Below are 7,173 nucleotides of genomic sequence, written 5' to 3'. Positions count from 1 at the left end.
TCCCCCTCTCTCTCCCCCCCCCCCCTCTCTCTCCTCCCACAGCGGGTTTGTTCAGTCCGGTGATAAAGGATCTCCCCAGTTCATCAGTTTCCATCCGCGGTTCCCCAAAGGAGCTTTACTCACTGTGGTAGGTCTGGAGGGGGAGGGGGAGAGGGAGAGGGAGAGGGAGGGGGGGGGGGGGGAAGAGGGAGGGGGAGAGAGGGAGGGGGGGAGAAGGGAGAGAGACAGAAGGAAGGAGGGGAGGGAGAAGGGGGAGAGATAGGCGGGGCATGTGGGGTGACGCACACACTCCCCTCTCTCACTATCTCTCACTCTGTCTCTCCCCCAGGGTTGGTCGACAGGTCGAATCTCCAACATTCCCTTTTACTTTGTCTCCTCTCAGTCCTATCCCCCCCTCCACCCCCCAACCTGCTCCCCCCCCTGGGCATCTGTTCCCCCCGTAGCCCCGGCGACCTCTTCTCAGAGCTGTGACCCCTTCACCCCCTCCACACGCTCTCCTGTTCCCTTCTCCCCTCCCCCTCCCCTCTCCCTCTCCTTCCCTCCATTCCCCCTCTCCCCACAGCCTCACCTCTCACCCCTCCCCCTCTCCCCCCCCTACTCTCCCCTCTCTTCCGCCCCGTAGTCACTGCGACTTCTCAGACCTGTAGCTCTCTCCCCTCCCTCTCCTCACCCTCCTCTCCTCTCTCCCCCTCCTGTTCCCCCTCCTCCCTCAACACCCCCCTTCCTTCCTCCCTCCCCCCATGACCTCTTCTCAGATCTGTGCCCCCCCCCTCGAGCCGGAGAGGAGACGAACGTGAAATAAAAATCTTCAGTGACTCATACGTGACTTCAGCATCCTCATTGTGTGGGTGTCAGTGTGGGTGGGTGTGTGTGTCAGTGTGTCAGTGTGTGTGGGTGTTAGTGTGTGTGTCAGTGTGTGTGGGTGTTAGTGTGTGGGTGTTAGTGTGTGTGTGTCAGTGTGTGTGTGTGTCTGTGTGTGTGTCAGTGTCAGTGTGTGTGGGTGTTAGTGTGTGGGTGTTAGTGTGTGGGTGTTAGTGTGTGGGTGTTAGTGTGTGTGGGTGTGTGTGTGGGTGTGTGGGTGTCAGTGTGTGTGGGTGTCAGTGTGTGTGGGTGTCAGTGTGTGTGTGGGTGTGGGTGTCAGTGTGTGTGTGTGGGTGTCAGTGTGTGTGTGTCAGTGTGGGTGTGGGTGTATGTGTGGGTAAGTTCAAGTTTATTGTCACTTAACCAACTAAGGTACAGTGACATTTGAGTTACCAAAAAGCCGTAGTAAGTGAAAAGAACAATACACACAAAATAGAATTTAACATAAACATCCACCACAGTGGAATCGACATTCCTCACTGAGGGAAGGCAATAATGTTCAGTCATCTTCCTCTTTGTTCACTGTGGTCAGGGCCTTGAACGCTGCGTGTGCGTGAGGTGTGTATGCGTGTACGCGCGTATGTGCGTCTCTGTGTACGCGTGTATCAGTGAGTGTGTACGTGTACGCGTGTGTGCGTCTGTGTGTGTGTCTGAGTGTGTGCATATGTGTTTTCCCCATTGCAGACATAATCAAGATTCTTTCTCACCTCTCTTTCTCCCCCTTCTCTCTCTCTCTCTGTTCCTCCCTCCCTCATGTTCCCCTCCCCTTCTCTGCCTCTTGGGGGAGAGAGAGGGGCAGAGAGAGGGGGGGGGGGAAGAAGAGAGAGCGAGGGGGGAGACTAAGGCTTGTGATCTAAGGGCAGGAGGAATGAGAACAGCTCGTGATCTTCCAGGAAGCAAAGAGATCTCGTCATCGCGACTTAAGGGATAAGGAGAGTCAGAGAATAACAATGAGATGCTGGGGGAGAGAGATCTGTGCTGTGTGACTCTATGGAAACAGGCCCTTCGACCCACCTTGCTCACACTGGCCAACATGCCCCATCTACACTAGTCCCACCTGCCTGTGTTTGGCCCATATCCCTCCAAACCTGTCCTATCTATGTACCTGTCCAAGTTTCTCTTAAACGTTGTGATAGTCCCTGCCTCGACTCTCCCCTCTCCCCACCTCCCCGTCCCACCAAAGTGTCCCGACGGGTTCAAATTACTCCTCACACAATCAAGATCCTTCTGTACGTTAAAAGTAAAAAAGTAATGAATATTGGGATCGCAGCATAAGGGGTGTAGAGGAGGGAAAAGTGGCGAGGTGTTTCTGCAAAGATTACTGGTGTAGAATTAACGATTATGTAAAAGATACTCCATGTTACTCGGACTTGCAGCTCTCTCGGAGAGTGCTTGTGACTTTTTGCTGTCAGTCTTCTTGTGGTTCAATATGACGATGGATTCTTACCCAAGATATTTACTAAACCCACTTGTAGGAGAGTAACTTACTGTTACATGTTCTTCACCCATTAGCTCGTTGTCCTGAAGTGTTGATGCTGTTTCTCACCAGATACTACCTGCCTTTTGGCCGTTGTCGGCACTTTCTACTATGCTCCAAATTAAATTGCTGGAAACTAATGCAAATTGATGTCTAGTCCCATGCAAAGATCTTATAGCGGAGCAAGATGGGTTACTCTCACGCAAACGTGTAGTACGCTCATGGGCGGATTCATGGGTGATTACAGGAGCCATTTTAGCAACCAGCCCCCGCCATCTTGTTCCGCCATCTTGTTCCGGCCAAAGATCGGATCTTTGTTTCTGCAGTGGGGAGAAGGAGTGAGCGGCCCGGGGCAGCGGGGAGAGGGAGTGTGAGGCCCGGGGAGAGGGAGTGCGGCCCGGGGCAGCGGGGAGAGGGAGTGAGGCCAGGGGTGAGGGAGTGCGCGGCCCGGGGCACAGGGAGAGGGAGTGTGGGGCAGCGGGGAGAGGGGCATAGGAGGGGGGGAGACATTGTAGCGTGGGGGCAGGTGAGGGAGTGCCGGGGGGGGGGGGGGGGGGGGGGGGGGATAAGGCCTAGTGTGGGTGAAGTTGCGGGGAGGTTTACAATGTTTCTTATTTAATGTCCCTTGTCTAGTCTGAAATAAAGTTCATCATTGGATCAGAAGAAATATAATTGTGTGTGTTACATGATTATATACATTTATATCACATTCATGTATGTGTGTTTATAAACATTTTATTCTTTAACAAGAATTAACAGAATTATGAACTAACAGAATTATGAATCTAACCCAATATCACACACAAAAACTTCCCCCGCAATGTCAATTACCCTGCGAGTCGGGTTGGTTCCGGTTACTACAAAATCAACTCAACCACTGCTTGTGAGCCATTTAAAAAGAAATGATTTAAAAAACATTAAAAAAGACAATTACCAGAGTCAAATTTTATTCTTGACAAGAAGTATGAACTGACAGAATTATGAATCTAACCCTATATCACACACACAAACTGTTGCCCCGCAACGTTGATTACACTGCGAGTCGGGTCGGGTCGGGTAGGCTGCGGTTACTAAAATGGGCGGGGAAAAATGCCCAGGATCCCCTCCATAGCGTACTACACGTCAGCCCATTGTATTTTGCAGGAGTGGCCTATCTTGCTCCGCTATAAGATCTTTGGTCCCATGTGTGCATGAACAATGAAAATAAGATCAATTAGAGTCATTTGATAAAATGGATTAAGGAGGAAGGAAATATCAGAAAATAATGACATTTTAAATGTTTAACACATTATTAAATATCAGTTCACTCCCTTTATAGATGAGATGCTGTCGTTGAACCAGAGGTTGAGCAGCATTGCAGGAGCATAAATCTGCTTTGTGCTGTCTGCCCTAACATGTTGGTTACAGTCCATGATTGTTTGACTCATTACACGTGCAGGTGTGTCGGGATTATTTTGTTCATCTCTGTGGGCTGCCTATTAGAACATATATTTTTCAACACTAGAATGTAGAATATCACAGGAACGGGCCCTCGAGTCCACGATGTTTGTGCCAAACTAGATGCTACAAACCTCTGGAGACTTTGCGCCCCACCCAAGGTTTCCGTGCGCCCCTCCCAAGGTCTTACCTTCCACTACCTGCAACCTCTGGCAACCTCCGGCAACCACCTGCAAGCTCCAGCAACCACCTTCAACTAGCATCGCAACCGGCTTCGACTAAAAAATTACCGATTTTTAAAACGGCAACCTATTTTAGTCGTGGCCGGTTTTGAATTTTTTGAAATAATAGCCGGAACATAGAAGAAGCGGAAACCACTTTCGACCATTAGGGAGACTGACAAAAACCTCTGGGAACCGCACGGAAACCTTGGGTGGGGCGCAAAGTCTCCAGAGGTTTCCGTTCAGGTTTCCTAAGTGGGACAGGGGCATTAAACTCATCTCCTTTGCCTGTCCGCGATCCAATTCCCTCCATTCCTTGCACCTCTAAGTGCCTATCCAAAACCTTCAACACCACCTGTAGAAGCCATTCAAGCTGAGGCTAGTTACTGTTATCATATTATTATTTCGTCCACATATTTCTAATAGTGTTATTTTGAATGCTTGAGGGTGGGCTTTTGATGCGTAGATGAACGTTATATATATCATTACCAGGGGAGGAGGGAGTGGCCAGATCAGACCAGCCAAAGGATTTGGAGAGAATATAATTCTTACCAGGTAGTAAGAACGGAAAGCTACAATTTATATAAGAATAAATAGGATCTGGTAATTACTTCAATAAAGAACTAATTAAGCTGGAAATAACGACAGGAAGATCTGTTTTTGCTTGTCGGCGTATGATCACTCCCACCCACCCACCCGTGGAGGAATGGCATTGGAAAAGTTTGAAATTGCCATGACACCACCATTGTACCTGCTGGCACCACCCCTGGCAATGTGTTCCTTGTCCCCGTCGTACCTCTGCACATCGCCATGAAACCCCTCTCACCTGATAGCTAAGCCCTCTAGACAATTCATGCTGATAAAAAGTTCTGACTGCCGACCCTATTGATGCCTCCCATTATTTTATATACTTCTATCAAGTCTCCCCTGAACATTCGATGTTCCAGAAAAAACAATCTGAGTTTATGCAAGCTGTCCTAGTAGATGAAGCCGCCTATATCCAGGCAGCATTATGGCAAACCTCCTCTGCTTCCTTTTCAAAGCCCCCACATCCTTCCTGGAATTGGGCGAACAGAACAGCACACAATATTCCAAATGCAGTCGAACCAAGTTTTAAAGAGCTGCATCATGACTTCCTGACGCTTCTACTCAAATGTTCCGAGCAATGAAGTAATAACACTTCACTGCTTTTGCAAGGCCACCAGCATAATCAAGGTCAGTCTCACCATGGTCACTCCCGCTTCTCCCCTCTCCCATCAGGCAAGAGGTACGGAAATTTGAAAACGCAGACCTCCAGATTCATGGACAGTTTCTTCCCAGCTGTTATCAGGCAACTGAACACGCCTCTCATCAGATGCTAGCGTGGATAGAAGGCTGGCTGAATGGCAGTCAGCAAAGAGTGGAAATAAAGGGGGCTGCCGGTGTTCACGTATGTCAATGATTTGGATGAGGAAATTGAAGGCTTTGTGGCCAAGTTTGTGGATGATATTAAGATAGTTGGAGATAGGTAGACAAAGTGGGACTCTGCAGAAAGATTTGGACAGGTTGGGAGAGTGGGCAAAAAAGTGACAGATGGAATACAGTGGTGCAAAGTGTGCAGTCATGCATTACGGAGGTGATAATGGACTTGGGAGTGCTGGTGCAGGATTCCCAAAAGGTTAATTTACAAGTTGAACCGGTAGTAAGGAAAGCAAATGCAATGCTAGCATTTATTTTGAGAGGACTAGAACATAAAAACAGGGATGTAATGCTGAGGCTTTATTAGGCTCTTGTCAGACTTCAGTTGGAGTACTGTGAGCAGTATTGGGTCCCATGTCTGAGGAAGGATATGCTGGCATTGGAGAGGCTCCAGAGGAGGTTTACAAGAATGATCTTGGGGACAACTGGATTAATATATGATGACTGTTTGACGGCACTGGACCTGTACTTGCTGGAGTTTAGAAGGATGAGGGGAGACTTTATTGAATCTTACTGAATAATGAAAGGCCTGGATAGAGTGGATGTGGAGAAGATGTTTCAACTCTTGGGAGAAGTCTAGACCCGAGGGCATAGCTCAGAATAAAAGAACATTCTTTTACAAAAGGAGATGAGGTCAAATTTCTTTCATCAGAGGGTGGTGAATCTGTGGAAATAATTGCCACAGGTGGTGGAGGCCAAGTCATTGGCAGAGATTGACTGGTTCTTGATTAGTAAGGGTATCATGGATTATGGAGAGAAAGCAAGAGAATGGTGTTGATAGGTAAAATAGCTTAGTCAGATTGAATGATAGCATAGACAAGCCAAATAGCCTACTTCTCCTGTGACATCACCCTTCTGTACTGTTTTATGTTCTTTTATGTGCAATAAGTTCTACTTCTGCAAAAAAATCAATGGAACCATATCTCAGAAATAATTCAGTGTGCATTTATTATCAGTGAGTGTCTTGCGCAAACAGTGGTTACATTTCAGAACTTGGACATTTTCATAAAAATTGCTTGTGATCTTTGCTATAGACTAGGGTGAAGAAAAAATGCCATACAATGGTGAAATGAATTTTAAAAAGCTTGAATCATTGTAAATCAATTTGGTTTACATAAACCATGATTATAATACTTACTGTGGTGAAAGCATCATCTAAAGAAAACATTGAACCTTTTCAAACAGCCACCAGCATGCACTTGTCCCCTTAAAGGTGATTAGTTTGAAAATCTAACAGGTGATTGAATACAGTGAGAGATTTGTCATATATTAATCTAACCTGTTTGATGCAAAACAAGCCACTACAAGTTAATCAAATACAGTGCCCTGCTTAATGTTTGGGACAAAGACCCATCATTTATTTATTTGCCTCTGTACTCCATAATTTGAGATTTGTAATAGAAAAAAATCACCTGGTTAGAGGGCACATTGTCACATTTTCATAAAGGACATTATTATACATGTGTTTTCACTATGTAGAAATTACAGCAGTGTTTAAACATAGTCCCCCCCCCCCCCCATTCTAGGGTACCATAATGTTCGGGACACAGCGATGTCATGTAAATGAAAGGAGTCATGTTTAGTATTTTGTTGCCTATCCTTTGCACGCAATGACTGCTTGAAGTCTGCGATTCATGGACATCACCAGTTACTGGGTGTCTTCTCTGGTGATGCTCTGCCAGGCCTGTATTGCAACCATCTTTAGCTTATGCTTGTTTT

The 7,173-nt window shown here is 47.0% G+C and overlaps 1 long non-coding RNA gene across 1 annotated transcript; it reads left to right on the top strand.

Annotated features, from left to right (window-relative positions):
* Positions 1–35: 35 nt before the first annotated feature.
* Positions 36–821, top strand: LOC116991035. The gene is made up of 2 exons (XR_004416687.1): positions 36–127; positions 329–821. It is a non-coding gene; the product is annotated as an uncharacterized LOC116991035 (long non-coding RNA).
* The last annotated feature ends 6,352 nt before the right edge of the window (positions 822–7,173 follow it).

This window comes from Amblyraja radiata, chromosome 2 (genome assembly GCF_010909765.2).
Source record: "Amblyraja radiata isolate CabotCenter1 chromosome 2, sAmbRad1.1.pri, whole genome shotgun sequence".
Taxonomy (NCBI): Eukaryota; Metazoa; Chordata; class Chondrichthyes; order Rajiformes; family Rajidae; genus Amblyraja; species Amblyraja radiata.
This window is presented reverse-complemented; position numbering and strand designations above follow the sequence as displayed.